This window comes from Dipteris shenzhenensis, chromosome 2 (genome assembly GCF_047967505.1).
Source record: "Dipteris shenzhenensis isolate YYH24624 ecotype China chromosome 2, Dip_SZ_1.0, whole genome shotgun sequence".
Classification (NCBI taxonomy): Eukaryota; Viridiplantae; Streptophyta; class Polypodiopsida; order Gleicheniales; family Dipteridaceae; genus Dipteris; species Dipteris shenzhenensis.
Window position 1 is genome coordinate 9,102,175 of NC_141597.1, and position 16,148 is coordinate 9,118,322.

At 43.3% G+C, this 16,148-nt stretch overlaps 1 pseudogene; it reads right to left on the bottom strand.

Moving 5' to 3' along the window:
* Nucleotides 1–4,273: 4,273 nt before the first annotated feature.
* Nucleotides 4,274–6,737, bottom strand: LOC147904303 (serine/threonine-protein kinase D6PK pseudogene; annotated as a pseudogene).
* Nucleotides 6,738–16,148: the final 9,411 nt, after the last annotated feature.

The window sequence follows — 16,148 nt, forward strand, 5'->3', positions numbered from 1 at the left end:
TTGATGATAAGAGAAACACACAAGATTGCGGCGTCATTGCTAGCTTTGAGGGAGCCAATGGAGTCATGGATGATTGATTGTATTTGTGTTTGAATTAGGTTGTCTATCAACCAATGGTGGATAATAATAGGTGGTGGCATGTCATACCTATTATGCCACGTTCCAAAGTGATGTATAGTACATTTACTAATATGGAGCGTATGGAGGATGATCATGCCCATGGACGTGATGATGACCGTGATACAAGAGAGGAGGATGATCATGAGATAGGAGATATAGATATTGAGGCCGGCATTACCCGTGAGAACGAGCCTACCATTGGAGATCTTGATTTCGATGAGCACATGAGTGGCACAAGTAGTAGTGGGTTGAATGTATTTGTAGATCTAAACACTTGTTTGGATTTTGAAGTAGATAGTTTGGCAAGGGTTGATCTCATTGAGGATGAGATTGAACCGTAGCCCCACAATTGATATTGGCAAAACTATTTTACATATTGTCTCATTCTCCTCATTTCCCTTGATTCTTGTATATGTGGGCTTGCAAAAAATTATGTGCTTTGGTAATCATGGGCAATGTTTGGAAAGCAATGATGTACACCAAAATCTCACTTTCTGTATTCTCTGGATCGCGTCTAACCCCGCGTCTAAATGCACGTCTGAGTCTCAGTGTAAACGCGCAAATAGACGCGCTAATAAACGGGATGTTAGATGGGCCCGTATTTTCTCAGGTCTAACGCGCAAATAAACGCGGTGATTGACGTGCAAATAGACGAGCATTTAGCCGCGCTAATAGACGTGCCCGTAATTTCTCTACTAGAGCAACGCCTATAGACGTGCCCACTATTTTGCGCGTCTACCAAGCGCGTCTATAGTTGCTTTGTGTTGTTGTGTTTCCTAACTTGTTTCTTTCTTAGGGAGGCATGTTCGACCCATCTAGAGATCCAGACTTAGAGACTGGATCTAAAGAAGAAGTGGAGAGGCTTGCAGAAGAGGAGGGCGAGGGATCAAGCCTATGCAGAGAGGCTGAGGATAAGGAGGGCAAGGAGGAGGAGGAGGAGAGTTCGGAGGAGGAGGAGCAAAAGTAGGATAGGACATTTGGTCATTTTGTATTTCGGCACTTTTGCCATTTCGTAGCACATTACTTCGGCACTTTTGCCATTTTGTAGTGCATTACTTTGGCAAATTTGGCATTCTAAACTTTGACACTACTTTTCCCATTTTGTAGTGACCTTTTTTGTAACATTGTAACATGATTTTGTACACCTCTTTTGTAACATTTAATCATGATTCTAATTTTAAAAAAAATTTATTGGGCAGGATGGGACTAAAACAAGGCCCATCCTGCCCCACAAAATGTTGTTTTAATTCTGCTAAAACGTCAATATATACCGATGCCTATACCAACATTGTAGTGTCGGTATATACCAATGCCCATATCAACACTGACAGGTATCGTTTATCGACGCCGACAACACTGTAGTGTCGGTATATACCGATGCCCATATCAACACTGACACGTATCGCTTATCGACGTCGATAGGTATCGCTTATCGACGACCATACCAATGCCCAGATCAATGCTTTCTTTACGAGGTGCACACTGATGGACTTTCTGATACTTCTCACTTGTTTTTAAAAAAATTATTTGTATTTAGTGCCAGTATCCGTTTCAGAAAGCGGTTTGTGTTTTGTAGTGAGAACGTGATGTGCACCGCAGATCCACGCCATGACCGCTTAACGTGCCGAATAGAACTCATCCTATTTCGTGGAGTGGATACTCAACGTGAAATCGAGCATATGTGACATGCCACCCCGGGAATTGAAGATGTCGTCTACTTTTATAGACAATTCGACATTGATAAGGAGATTTTCAAAAGGGTGAGTGAGCATTACTTTTGGAACTACTTCTACGTATACGTTTTCTTCATTTTTGAGATTAAAGGCCTCAAGAGCTTGATAAAGACCCACTTACAGACGCGAACATGAATGTTGCAGATATCATCGACTTTCATAGGCAATTCGACATCGATAAAGGAGATTTTCATAAGTGTGAGCGAGCAGTTCACAGCGATGTTCAGGAATAGGAAGAGTTCTTGTTGTGCACATTGAGTGGCCATGGCCTGGATATTCAACAACATGAAATCGAGCATATGCGACATACCGCCAAAGGGATTGAAGCTGTCGTCGACTTTCAAAATTCATAGGCAATTTGACATTGATAAAGGAGATTTTCAGAAGGGTGAGCAAGTAGTTCACAGCAATGTTCAAGAGGAAGTGTGATTACTTTGTGTTTTCACTCTATCTACGTATACGTGTGCTTCTCTTTCTTCATTTGTTGAGATTAAAGATCTCAAGAGCTTGACAAAGACCCACTTACAGATGCGATCATGAACGTTGAAGATGATCGACTTTCCTAGGTAATTCGACATCGATAAAGGAGATTTTCAGAAGGGTGAGCGAGTAGGTCACAGCAGCAATTTTTAGGAGGAACTGTGATTACTTTGTGTTTTCGCTCTATCTACGTATACGTGTACTTCTTTATTGAGATTCAAGATCTCAACATCTTGACAAAGACCCACTTATAGACGTGAACATGAACGCAAGGCCTTCGTACACTAAAAGTAATGGAAAAAAAGAGGGAGTAAGTACTAACCTGGAAAGAGTTGCGCTAAAATTGAAAAGATCTATATCCAATGACAAAATCGAACTCTGTATCCAATGATAGAGACTAAATCTGCATCCAATGATAAGAATGATGGAGACGAATTTCGAAAGGACCGAGGATAAAAGTATGGAATGATCTTTAACAAGACGCATGGGCGCATGCAAGCACTGCCCTTCAACGTCCAACATTGAACCCAGATGAAGCTGCGAGAAGATTGTTGTAGGGACTCCAAGTAGTTTGAGTGGTGGCACGTGTAAAGTAACCCAAATTCAAAGGAAAAGTGAATTGATGATATAGCCCGGCCCTTTTAGGAGCAGAGCTAACAAATCTACATTCAAAGATGGAGACGAAAGAAGATTGGAAATGTTTTGACGTTGGAAAGGTCTTAGTATGACGATAGAGAGGAAAGATGGAACGATTTGACATGAGATAGGGGTGGAGACGAAACGGTTTGACATGATATAGTTAGTTTCTTAAGAAAACTAGAATTAATGTGTAAAATTAGGACACGTGGCTACAGGAGGACGAACCATATGGCACAATGCTACCATGGCACCTATTGATTATGTTAAATCCAATGGCCCATATTCCTCCAACGGCGTAACAGCTTTCTTTCCTTAATAGATTAATAGATAATAGATAATAGATGTGCGGGATTAGTCATTTGAAATTTTGAATCCTGCAATGTGCAGGTTGTTCTGGAGTCTATAGTAGTGTCTCATTCGTCAGTGAACTTGGTTTCTCGCATTCATATCGAAGAACATGCAATCACGTGCTGTCTCTGATTTTAGAATTCCTTGTGCCCTTGGCTGAGATGATGAACAATAAACAACTTACAAATTCATCCGGAATCCAGATGATGATAAAACGACAGTGCGCGGATGACCATGGTTCATGGAGGAAGACAATGTGTAGGGCACTGGCGACACCATATTTTCTTAACGGCATTGAGTGCAAACCGATCGTCACCAGCGAACTTTAAATTTTGTAATCGATACTGAGAGTTTTAAGAGAAGAGGTATGTTTCTGACGTGAGAGAGCAAAAGTTATATCAAAATTACAACTTACAAGACTCCTTTCATATGTACATCTTCAAAGTTTGCATCCGAGTTTAAGGCCTGGCTTTTATTGTGGCGTATCAGAGTTCAACAGAAAATGCCGAATTCGATTCTAGTACTCAAGGTTGCGACTTCAAACTTGACACCTTTGTACTGATGAGCGTCCGTCGCAAAAAGACGGATAAGCAATTCGCTCTAGTGGGAGCTTTAAACCTTCCGGCGGCAGTTTCTACTCAAGAGAGTTACACACAGTCTATCCTATCTCCTCCCCAACAATCATCGGCATTTGATCACACGCTAGACCAACTCTTCTGCAACGCATAGGCTTGCCTAAAGTCTAGTCCGATGAATCTCACAATGGCAACAAGCTAGAAAAAATAGAAATCGAGGCTCGGGGACGCCGTGGAAGACCCAGCGAGGAGATGGCTGCTCCAGCTGCTTGTCGATGAGGGAAGGCCGAGGGACGGCGCAGTGGGGAATTTGATACTCTTCTGCAACGCAAATGCTTGCGTCAAGTCTAGTCCAATGAATCTCACAATGGCAACAAGCTAGAAAAAATCGAAATCGAGGCTGGAATCGTCGGGGACTCCGTGGAAGACCCAGCGAGGAGATGGCTGCTTATCGTCGATGAGGGAAGGCCGAGGGACGTCGCAGTGGGACGTACTAGAGCTGCGATCGGGGGCTGCGGGGACGTAAGGGGTGGGGATTTCGGGGGGAAGGGAGCAGCGGATAAGAGCCCAATTGATGCCATGGAAGAAGGGATGCTGTTTGAGTTGGGAAGCGCCGCGAAGAGCGCCGAGGCGATGGCGGGGGTCTTTGGCGAGCAAGCCGGAGATGAGATCCTCGACGGAATCGGAGAGGGGGACGACGTCGAGGGGAGGGAAATGGAGCGGATGGGAGACGATGTTGAGGAGCGTAGAATCGTGATCCGGGCCCTTGAATGGAGTAGTTCCGACGAGAAGCTCGAACAGGAAGATGCCGAATGTCCACCAATCTACGGCACTTCCATGGCCTTCGCCAACGATCATCTCCGGCGCTAGATATTCGTGCGTCCCTACGAACGATAACGAGCGTGCTTCCGTCGGTTCTACCACAAGTTCCGGCAGTAATCTCACCGCCACCCTTCGTCCTTCTCCTCCTCCGGTCGTTAGTACTTTGCATGCTCCTCCTCCCCCGCATGATCCCAGGCCCGGGAGTATGCACGATGCCGGATTCGGCCTCGCAAATTTTCGCTTCGACAGAACCGTCGCGCTCACGTTGCATTTCAACGACAAATCAAAGTCCGACAGCATGATATGTCCGTCCTCCCGCACCAGTACGTTCTCCGGCTTCAGATCCCGGTACACTATGCCCATCATGTGCAGATACTCCATCGCCAGTAGCACCTCGGCCGCGTAGAACCTGCCACATATTTAGCAAGATGACAACGTCCGTCAAATCCGTAGACTGTGTAGTGCACGTAACACACAAAGAAATCAGTCACACCGTTTCTCTCTTATCCCCTGTCCACAGCCCGTGGATTACCAGCACACTGCGCAACAATTTTATTAAACCTTATCATGATTTTGCGCAATCGGTTTCTATCGAGAGACAATGAGAGGCGGAATGCTTTATCGGTTGGCGGCCGTTGGCTTGCGGGAATATTGTTTCTGCTTTCTGCGTCTTTCTGCGCGTCTAATGCTGCGACCGCCTCGAACGGAATAGATCATAATTTTTATCATTTATGTATTGTGTTCGGCATATGAAACCGAAGTGATGCTCTATTCGTGCAGCCGCGGTTCAAATTTCAAATCCCGATAATTCAAACACCCCAGTCCTAGCGCACAGCTACTAATTTTGGCCATTTCACAAACCGAATCAGAAGCTCGGTAAAGTTGACAAGTGCGGAACCTAACGACGTAGAAACTCTAACGTGTTCTATTCCGTGCACATAAAGCCCGTTGGTATGGTTGTGAAAGTGCTAGAAATTTCTCTTTCCACATTCTGGCAAACTTGTAACGAATTCACTGTCTATCAAACTGCGCACATACAGCATCACGATTCAACAACATACGATTAAAAGGGAACGCAAGTGCTATCCCTGTCGTTTATCGAGCAATTCCTTGTTTTGAAAAGTTGTCAAAAGAACGACGATAACAATTTTGGCCTCGTGTCTACTTTAAGTAATAGCCACCACATGCACCTTCAAGGTTATTCTATGTTCACCCTTCAAAACTCCAGAAATACACAAAGAATGCACCGTAGCTGCTTTACATAATACGACTACACTGTCAATTGGCGAAGAAAATGGCAAACACAAACAGAAAACATGAACTCCAAAACCCTTCATCCTCTGAGTATCTACCTTACGGCATCTTCTCCGAACCGCTTAAATGGCTGTAGCTGTCGCAGAACGTGCAGATCACCTCCCGAACAGAACTCCATCACTAGGCAACAGAATTGCTTTTCTTCGACATGAGCATAGAGAGTAGGCAGGAAAGGATGGTCTAGAGCTTCCAGAATTTCTCTCTCAGTCTGTGCTCTCAGGAGCTTATTTCTTGTTGCCAACGCTCGTTTATCCATCACCTTCACTGCAAAGTAGCACGAAGTTCCGCGTAATTCTGCGAGATACACACTGCCGATGTCTCCACTACCCAGCCTCTCAAGGAACCGAAAATGATTCAAACCCACCGTCCCATCTCGCGATTTGACGGTGCGGATGGCTTCCCATCCTGAATCGTGGGATTTGTGGGGCTTGCTACTTCCCGCCGAGCAATTTCGCGTCTGACAACTGCTTATACTACTGCTGCTTGTGTTAAGATCGGTCGAAGACCTGTAACTGACGCTTCTTGGATCAATATCAAAGTATTGCGGATCACTAAAATCGTTCACGGACAGCTCATGCCCTGCAATCTTTTGCGGAGGTACTGAGATATAGCTCTCTAGGTCAGACTCTGAGCCGGAGTCGCACATTGCCACTACAAGTTGTTAGGATTGAATGTCCTGCAGCAGCAAAGAAGGCTCATTCGACATGTTCTTCCAGGCAAGCAAAGATAGACATCTATTGAAACGAGACTTGCGACTCAGTGTTTACATAGCAAGCCGGGAGGTGCAACCCTGATATTCTTAGCACTGACCAGCTGCAGAGAACTTGTTCCGGCTCCAGGACGAAGCGTAATGAAACGCAGGAGCTCTCGGTGATGAGCTGCTCTGGAGGCTGGCTGAAAAGTTCGAACCTGACAGTAAGGCGGCGGGGGGGGGGGCGGATAGTTTCAGAAGTGTATGTGTGCAGATCAGACGTTCTCGTCTTCTAGGGACGACCTTGCATATCGCTCTTCCGACTGTCGTGCGACTTCGATTTTGCGGAGTGGCGCCCTTGGAGGAGGACAAGCTGGTCCTGGCCTCTGTGCAGCACATGCAGACAACCACTTCAGTGGACAGCACAGGCCAAATGGGAGGCAGCGATCATCGATGAAATGTAAGGTCGTGCTCCTTTGCTCCTCCACAATTTAAACGAAAGTATTTGTAGGGGCTCGTCTGCTATTGCAAAGTGGCGAAATACATGAAGTTTCTCATAAAACAGGGGAATCCAGATCGTATGCTAAGAAATATTGTATTCTTTGAGTATGATGATGGGCAGCTATAATATTGCTACAATCGTGAGCTTCTACACGCCGGCAGCCGGCCTATGGAATTACAGTTGCAAGATGCTGGAAGTTGCAACTTGATACAGGAATACATAGGCATGCTAGTACTGTAATAAAAGCTTCACGAATGAAGAGGTTTTGGAATCTGTCGCTACTTGCATACATTTTTAAGCGAGCGCGTGCTAGTGCTGTGATAAAAGCTTCAAGAATCAAGAGCGAGGTTTTGCAATCTGTCGCTACTTGAAAATAGACTGCTGTAGTAAATCAGCACCTCGTTGCAACTTGCAAATGCATTGCAGAAGTGATCTCACCAGTGCTACGTATAATTTATTAGTTACTTCGAGAGAGCTGCTGTGTGCCTTAGATAAGCCTAAAATCATGCCCTACGAGAGTGAAAATTTTCGGTTGCTCTATTAGTTACTTGGAGAGAGCCACTGTTTGCCTTTACATCAGAAGTAGTCAGCGCTGATGCTAAGGAATCAATCCAGCCAAACGCGGGGAGAACGGCGTTGTCACTTGTCGGGACTCCCCAATTGCATGCATGGTGGACTCTGGAGTAATGGGGCCTTCCTCACTCGTATCTCCAAATCGTGCACACAATTGAAGACGCACCGCAGACATCACATGGCCACAATGCGACCCAAGTGCCAAGATTCAGCTCACAGCACATGCCCATCAACTCTTGAAATCTTCCCTGGATCCCACATACGGCGCTCGCCTTGCTCCACTCGGCCTACAGAATTTGATATTACCTGATAAATCGGTGCGCGAAACTCCTTCAAACATTAATAGCGCTATTGCAATTGACTGCCACAGTCTTCTGTATAGGGCTGTCTTTGTGTCTCCTACACGTTGCACGTTGGTTCAACCATGAAGGGACACCTCTACAATACCAAGGAACTTCGCTCTCTTATTTAGCCGCACACCTACGGGAATGTGTTCTTAAGCATCTCCACATTGCAAATATATGGTAGCAAGCATGGCTCAATCTCCTATGTTGCAACTATGGCAACCAAATGCTAACGACGCATGGATCAATAAGAGCGCTTTTCTGCCGCGGATGGCTACCAAAGCATTTTGTAGCATATTTGCCAAAGCCTCCAAGCCAAACCTAGCCACGATGGACGAGTGCTGCAAAAGTCTTCAAATGCGTGCAAATAGATGACAAGGCCCCTGAACGGTTTGGGGAATGCAACATTCATTGGTCAAGTGGAGCGTAGCCCTGTAATGCTAGGTTGGAGACAAGATTTTCATGTCTCCAACGTGTCTCAAATATGGTGAACTTTGGCATTGAAAAAGCCACATGATCTCGTGGGAACAATTCATGCACCACACCCTTGCCAAAACAATTGATGCACCACACCCTTGCTAGCATTTCGGAGCACATTTGACAACGCGAGAACATCCTATAAGGACACATGGATATGGTAGCAAGCATGGCTCAATCTCCTTCGTTGCAACTATGGTGACCCAATGCTAATCTCAGCATCAACATGTTTAACTACTTGCCGCACAAATTTCAACTCTACTACAAAGACATACTAGGTTGGGGCAATGCCTTGCTTGGGCAGCTTGAAGCCATGCTGGTGGGAATGAAAGCCATTCCACCCATAGGAACTACAATTGAGGATTTGGGGACTATCACTCACTCGATTGGAGATTTCATTCTCTGCGGACACAACACAAAGCACCTACAGACGTGCACATAGACGCGTTTCCTTTTAAAAAAACTTATGGGCATGTCTATTTGCACATCTATTTATGCGTCTACAGACCCACATCTATAGGCGCGTCTATAACAGACAGACGCACTTTTAGACGCTCTTTAAAAATTTTAAAAAAACTGAAAGACACGTACATAGATACCCTTATAAACACTCTACAGAATCTTTTTTTTTATAAAAGCAAAATTTTGTGTGGTTGAACAGAATGCTATGTATGTTGTGTATGCTATGTGGTTACAAGAATCCCATTTCCACATTGTGCAATTCAATTCTTACAGCCAACTGCATTTTAATTAGCACAATTCCAAGCACGTCTATAGCCAACGATTATACTTTCGAATAAAACTTTACAACTCTAAACCGTTTAGTTCACAGGCATTCATTGATAGAACGTTGCACAAGGAAATTGAAAGCCAAAAAAATAAAAGGAGTGTATATTAATTCATACCCCAAAAAGTGCTTGTATGTACATATAGCACGAAGCCAAGCCACGTCCTGTGGCTTCAAGTACAAAAAATAAGAGGAGTATATATACAAGAGAGGCACAAAGCCAAGCCAATGGCTTCAAGTACAAAAAAGGGTAGCTAGCACTACTCCTACAACTAATCTAAGTTCTCTGCGTCCTCACTCCCTTCTTCCTCATCTTCTTCCTTCTGATCAGTCCTAGGGCCCTGTAAACGAGGGACAACATGTATCAATGTATGAAAACTCAAATCATTATTTTCAATATTGACATTATTTAATTACTTTTAAATACCTGGGGGCGCTCTAGTAGCTCGGATATACTGCTTCTCAATAATCAACCCGTCATTATAGAAGTGCCTCCATGTATCTCCTCTGCGATGGTGGTGATGATAGGCTATCTCGACAGGAGTAGAGTACTTGCCCACGATATCAAGCTGCAAGATGACACAATTTGCAGAGGGGTTAGTACAAAGAAACAACCTCCTAATAAACCACATAAACACAATATAATTTGAGATTGATACTTACAAATTGGGCCTCCTATGATTCAACACCCCCTGCTCCAAATTTCCATATTGCTCCATTTGGATCCTTCGTGCCTCTACGTGCTATAGACTGGGGTCCGCCTTTGCTGCCTTCATTGCTTTCTTGCACTCACGTTTGTGAATGGTGTGGGACTAGCCCCTTGGTGGTTGACCTCCCTCTCTCCTGACAATCTCGGCTAGTGCCTGTCTCTTAAGCGAAGATCTTTTATTGGCAAGTATCATAACAATCTTTGACTTGGTCCATTTATCTGTGAACTGAACGTTCGGGGGATTGGGATACCTAGAGCGAACAGTAGCGAGGGTCTCATCAGTCAACTTTTCTGGCTAGTCTTTGTAGTGAATAGAGCAATCTCTGTAGTTGTTAGCAATTACAGAGCACGTGAAGGCCATGATGTCCTTCCCCCGTGCATCCATCAAGATGCCACCTATCTAAGTGATGTTATAGAAGATCGTATCATCACCCTCTGGCATGTCTGCATCATTTGAATCATCCCCACCCCCACCATTACCTCCTCTAAAGCACTGTGCCATGCATCCCCCACTGCTCTCCTTGCTACTACGCATGCTGCCTTGTCGTGTCGAGCTAGTACGCTAGCCACTCATAGCTAGAGAAGCAACTCTCGACTGCACGAGAGTTAGATGTGATGTTTGATGCGTCTATAGATGCGCTCTAACAGATGCCTTTTTAAAAGAAGCTGAAAAGAACATGCACCAAACCCCAAAAAGAACAACACTAGTACCAAAAACATCCCTTCCCTGCATACGACAAAGGACGAATCCAAAGAGAGCAACTTTCAAAGAAGACCAACCACCAAGAGACTTACTTTGGATAGAGGTATGAAAGCTTCTTGTCCTTCTTCAAAGCTACTTCTCTTTCTTCTTGTCCTTGTTCACCCTCTTCTCTTGTATGCTTGGGGAGGATTGTGTAAGCCTGGATATGAGTGTGGGTGCTTGGAGATAAATGTGGATGCCTGGAGCTATGTCTGTTAATAGAAAAGCAAGTTGCGCAATGCTAAAAGTATGTGAAGGAGAGCAAGCGTACTAAAAGTAGGTTTGAAAATTAGCTCGCAGTCTACATGTCTAAAAGTGCATCTAAACACGTGTCTAAAAGCGTGTCTAAAAGCGTATCTAAACACGCGTCTAAAAGAGCATCTAAATGTGCATTTATTAGTGTAGCTACACTATTTTTAAACGTGCCTATAAATGCGTTCCATTATACAAATGCGGTGTTAGAAACGCTTTTAAATGCTACACAGAGTTTTGACATTTATAAGTCATGCAAGAACACATTTTTTGGGTTGTTTATCTATACGATGACTTCATCTTCAACAAGTAGCTCCAATGAGGATGAATCCCTCCATATCCACCATCACGAAATGTGGTTGGAGAAAAAAATCAAATGTATGTGTGATCGATGTTGAGGAAACATGTATCGTGCATGCAAAATTACACTCAATCACATCTCAAAGTATGGAGAATGGGATGCGACCATAAAGATGGTAAGTGTTAAAGAGTTAAGGTTGATTGCGATACCTATGGGTGTTCATGTGTTTGATATATGATCCTTTTTTAATTTGATACAGGATGTAGTGCCACACCTGCATATGTTGCCCTATGCTCGTCGTTGTGAGGAGACGAAGCATCAGTGATATGGGGTGGGATCTTCAAGAGGGACTGTTATGGATGCATGGAGTGATGGTGATAGTAGCCCTCTGCCATTACCTCATGAGGCCACTGAGGAGGAGGTGTTTGATGATATGGTCCGGGATTTATATATCCATAAGTCCTCAAGTAGGGATGATAGCATGGAGCAGGACGATCTTTTTACTGCAACATCAACTCCACTGTTTGAGGGATGCACATTCTCTATTCTACGTGCCTCCCTTGAGTTACTAAACTTGCAGACCATCTATGGATGGAGCAATGCAAGTTTGAATGCATTACTCAAGTAAGCTTTAAAGTCTATTTTGCAAACATGGTGAAATATGCTAGTGGGTCACTTACTCGAATGCTTTTTCTTATTTATAGTCTTCACGTGTAGGCTATTGTGTAAAATGCTTCCAAGGGAGAATAAATTACCGACCTCAAGAGATATGGCAACGCAACATGCGACCTCTATTGAAGGATTAGATTACAAGTGCATCCATGTGTGTGTCAACAATTACGTTCTATTTCATGGACCACATAAGGATGCAAGAGAATGTCCTACTTGTGGAGAGGCAAGATATAGAGCAGATCTCAAAACTTTGGATGTGCCTCATAAGGTTCTCTTGGAGGATTAGATTACAAGCACATCCATGCATGTGTCAATGATTACGTTCTATTTCATGGACCACATAAGGATGCAAGACAGTGTCCTACTTGTAGAGAGGCAAGATATAGAGCAGATCTCAAAACTTTGGATGTGCCTCGTAAGATTCTATGACATTTTCCCACCCTCACATCCAACATGTGTTCAAGTGCAAATCCATTGCGGAGCTCATGTCATGGCATTCCTTCCATCAATCAACCGATGGCAAGTGGACAACTCCCATAGACACTCCTGCGTGGAAGCATATTGAAGACACATGGCCAAGCTTCAAGGAAGAACCTAGGAACTTGAGACTTGGATTGGGTATGGACGGTGTGAACCCATTTGGTCTCAAAAGCACCTCTTACAGTGTATGGCCAGTGATATTGGTGAATTATGATTTTCCACCCTCTATGGCGATTAAGAAAGGACACATCATGTTATCCCTTCTAATTCCAAGGAAACATAAAGTAAAAAATCATGATGTTTATTTGGAGCCTTTGATTGATGAGCTATAGATATTTTGGAGAGGTATCAAGGTGCATGATGTGAGCAAGCCTCCCTCATCATGAGACTTCAACTACAGAGCAGTCTTGATGTGGACGATACATGACTTCCCAACCTATGGCAAGTGTTCAGGTAAGCATTGAACTTTTAATTATGAGTAGGCAATCGATGTGGCACCTTGAACCCACTTTGAACTCTTAATTGCATTTATTATTCAAGTCTCACTACATCGGGTTACCATGTATGTCCTATTTGTGGTCCTTTGCTAGTTGTCTCATGGGTAGATGCATTGAATAAGGTCATTTATGAGAATTACCATCGATTTCTTCCACCTAGTCATCTTAGATATGTCGCCTCTTGGAATGAAGTCCCCCCCACAGTCACTTACTATAGGAGATTGGATGAGAATTTGGGACATTTCCACAACTCCTCCACCACATGACATGAGCTCGTAAGGGTTTGTAGCTATTATGTGCTATATTGAATGGAAATAAAGATTACATGCTAACACCAGATTTTGTTTAGATACTCCATCTTTTATCGACTACCATATTGGTCCCACCTCAAGATCAATCACTTGCTTGATCCCATGCATATCTTCAAGAATGTGGCATCTACCATTTGGGAACATTTGAATGGGACATGCTCTGCAGGCATAAGGGAGGATCTATGCACCATAGGGAGGAAGCATGAAGCTTGGCCACAAGAGAGGCCAAATGGTTGTGTCTTTTTACCTCATGCACCATGGAGGTTATCAAAATGGTGGTGGTAGTGAAACAAGCTATCACTACAATTCGTACTCCCACTGGATGCATGAGGTGTTTGAAGGGGGCCTTCACAAAGAGCAAGAAAGGAGGTCTCAAGTGTAGACCAATTATATGGCTTGAAAACTCATGATTGGCACAAGATGCTCCAAGTAAGTATTTTATGTGCATAATATCTTTTTCCTTCCAAATTTGTGAGTGAACTAGAAGCATCAACCATTCCTCATGTGTTCAGTTCATACTACCTCTACTAGCATTTCTCGTAGCACATCGAAGGACATGAAGGATTGTATTTACAAGATGGGCAAGGTTGTGAGGTAGTTTATAGGATACAAAATGTGAAGCATATCAATGCTCCATGCAAGGTTTTCATATTGCTAATATGGTGTACTTTTTCCTTTCTAGGTGTGAGCTGAAAGGAAATAGATGCCACCACACTTGAGAATGCTTGAGTTATGTCAATGGAGGTGGTTTGTTTAGTGGAGGAGACATTTCCACATTCTATTCTCACAAGCCAACTACATCTCATAGTGCATTTGGTGGATGAGATTGCTATATGCAGTATTGTATATGCACAATGGTTATTCTTCCTCGAGCACTTCATGAAGACCTTGAAGGGTTTCATGAGACAAAATGCAAGGCCCGAAGGTAGCATGGCTGAGGGTTGGTTGGTACAAGAGTCACTTGTCTATATTTTTGAGTTTCTTGTTGATGTGGATAGCTCTCTCCCATGACTATGGAGAGATGATGAAGATCAAATGATGACCTCTATTGTGCCTCAAGGGAAAGGACGAAGCAAAGTAATATACACAGAGTTGCTTAATAATATCAACCTTTATTGCATGCTTAATAGTGATGTGATGAAAAGATGGGTGACAAGATGCGAGGATGCAAAGGCAAGAAGACAAGGAAAAAGGTCCCTCTTTCATATACACCACGGATCTTGTGTGCCATACCCTCAACATCTAAGAGCACTCCTAAAGGATATTCATGTGTATTGGCTACTTGACAAAATGGAGAGAGTAGAGAGAAATGAGGGGATGCATATCACAATGGAAGAATGGGACTATGCTAGGGGATCCATGAGCAAGGTCAGTATATAGAATGTTATGCATAAGTTAGAAGCTTTCACTAACTTAGATTGCTTATTTAATTGATTTTGTCTTAGTATAGTGTACTATGTTCAATGCTATATGGTGTGAGGGCAAGCATTTTCGAACACAACGGATTGATGATAAGAGAAACACACAAGATTGCAGCTTCATTGGAAGCTTTGAGGGAGCCAATGGAGCCATGGATGATTATTGTGGCATAATCCAAGATATTATTAAGCTTGACTTTTGACGCTTCTTTGTGTATGTTTTGGATATAAAATGGTTTAAGGATATGGTGGAAAGAGGCCCTTATGCAACAATCAAATGCCATGCAAGTGGCTTTGTAACTATTAACTCCACAAAGTTTTGGCAAAGTAAGAAGGACACATGAGTACTACCGCAACAATGTGAATAGGTATTATACACACATATAAAAATACTCACTTTTAAATATTTGATACCTTCGATGAAGGAAAATAACATGATTGTATTTGTGTTTGAATTAGGTTGTCTATCAACCAATGGTGGATAATAATAAGTGGTGGCATGTCATACCTATTATGCCACGTTCCAAAGTGATGTATGGCACATTTACTAATATGGAGCGTATGGAGGATGATCATGGCCATGGAGGTGATGATGACCATGATACAAGAGAGGAGGAGGATCATGAGATAGGAGATACAGATTTTGATGCCATTACCAGTGAGGACGAGTCTACCATTGGAGATGCTGATTTCGATGAGCACATGAGTAGCACAAGTAGTAGTGGGCTGAATGTATTTGTAGATCTCAACACTGGTTTGGATTTTAAAGTAGATAGTTCGGCAAGGGTTGAACTCATTGAGGATGAGATTAACTGTAGCTCATCATTGATATTGGCAAAACTATTTTACATATTGTCTCATTCTCCTCACCTCACTTAATTTTTGTATATGTGGGTTTGCCAAAAAGCATTGATTATTTTATTAAAATTATGTGCTTTGGTAATCATGGGCAATGTTTGGAAAGCAGTGATGTATATTTATCAGCTTGCACCAAAATCTCACTTTCAGTATTCTTTGTTTTGCGTTTATAAAGGCATCTAAATCCATGTCTAATTCACAGTGTAGACGTGCTATTAGATGCACAAATAGATGCGCCCGTATTTCCACTATTCTAGCAGTGCCTATAGACGTGCCTGCTATTTTGTGCATCTATCAAGCGCATCTATAGTTGCTTTGTCTTGTTGTGGGAGGTGTGAAATGCCTTCAACATGGCAACACCATTGACTCTGTCCCTGTACTGCTTCTTGAAAAACTTTCAGTCATCTTTGTCTATCCGGCTAGGTTTAGCCTTCCCCTTTGCAATGGAAGTATACAAGGTTGACCTACAATGCTTCAAGACCCCACCCATGTGCTCTCGCATG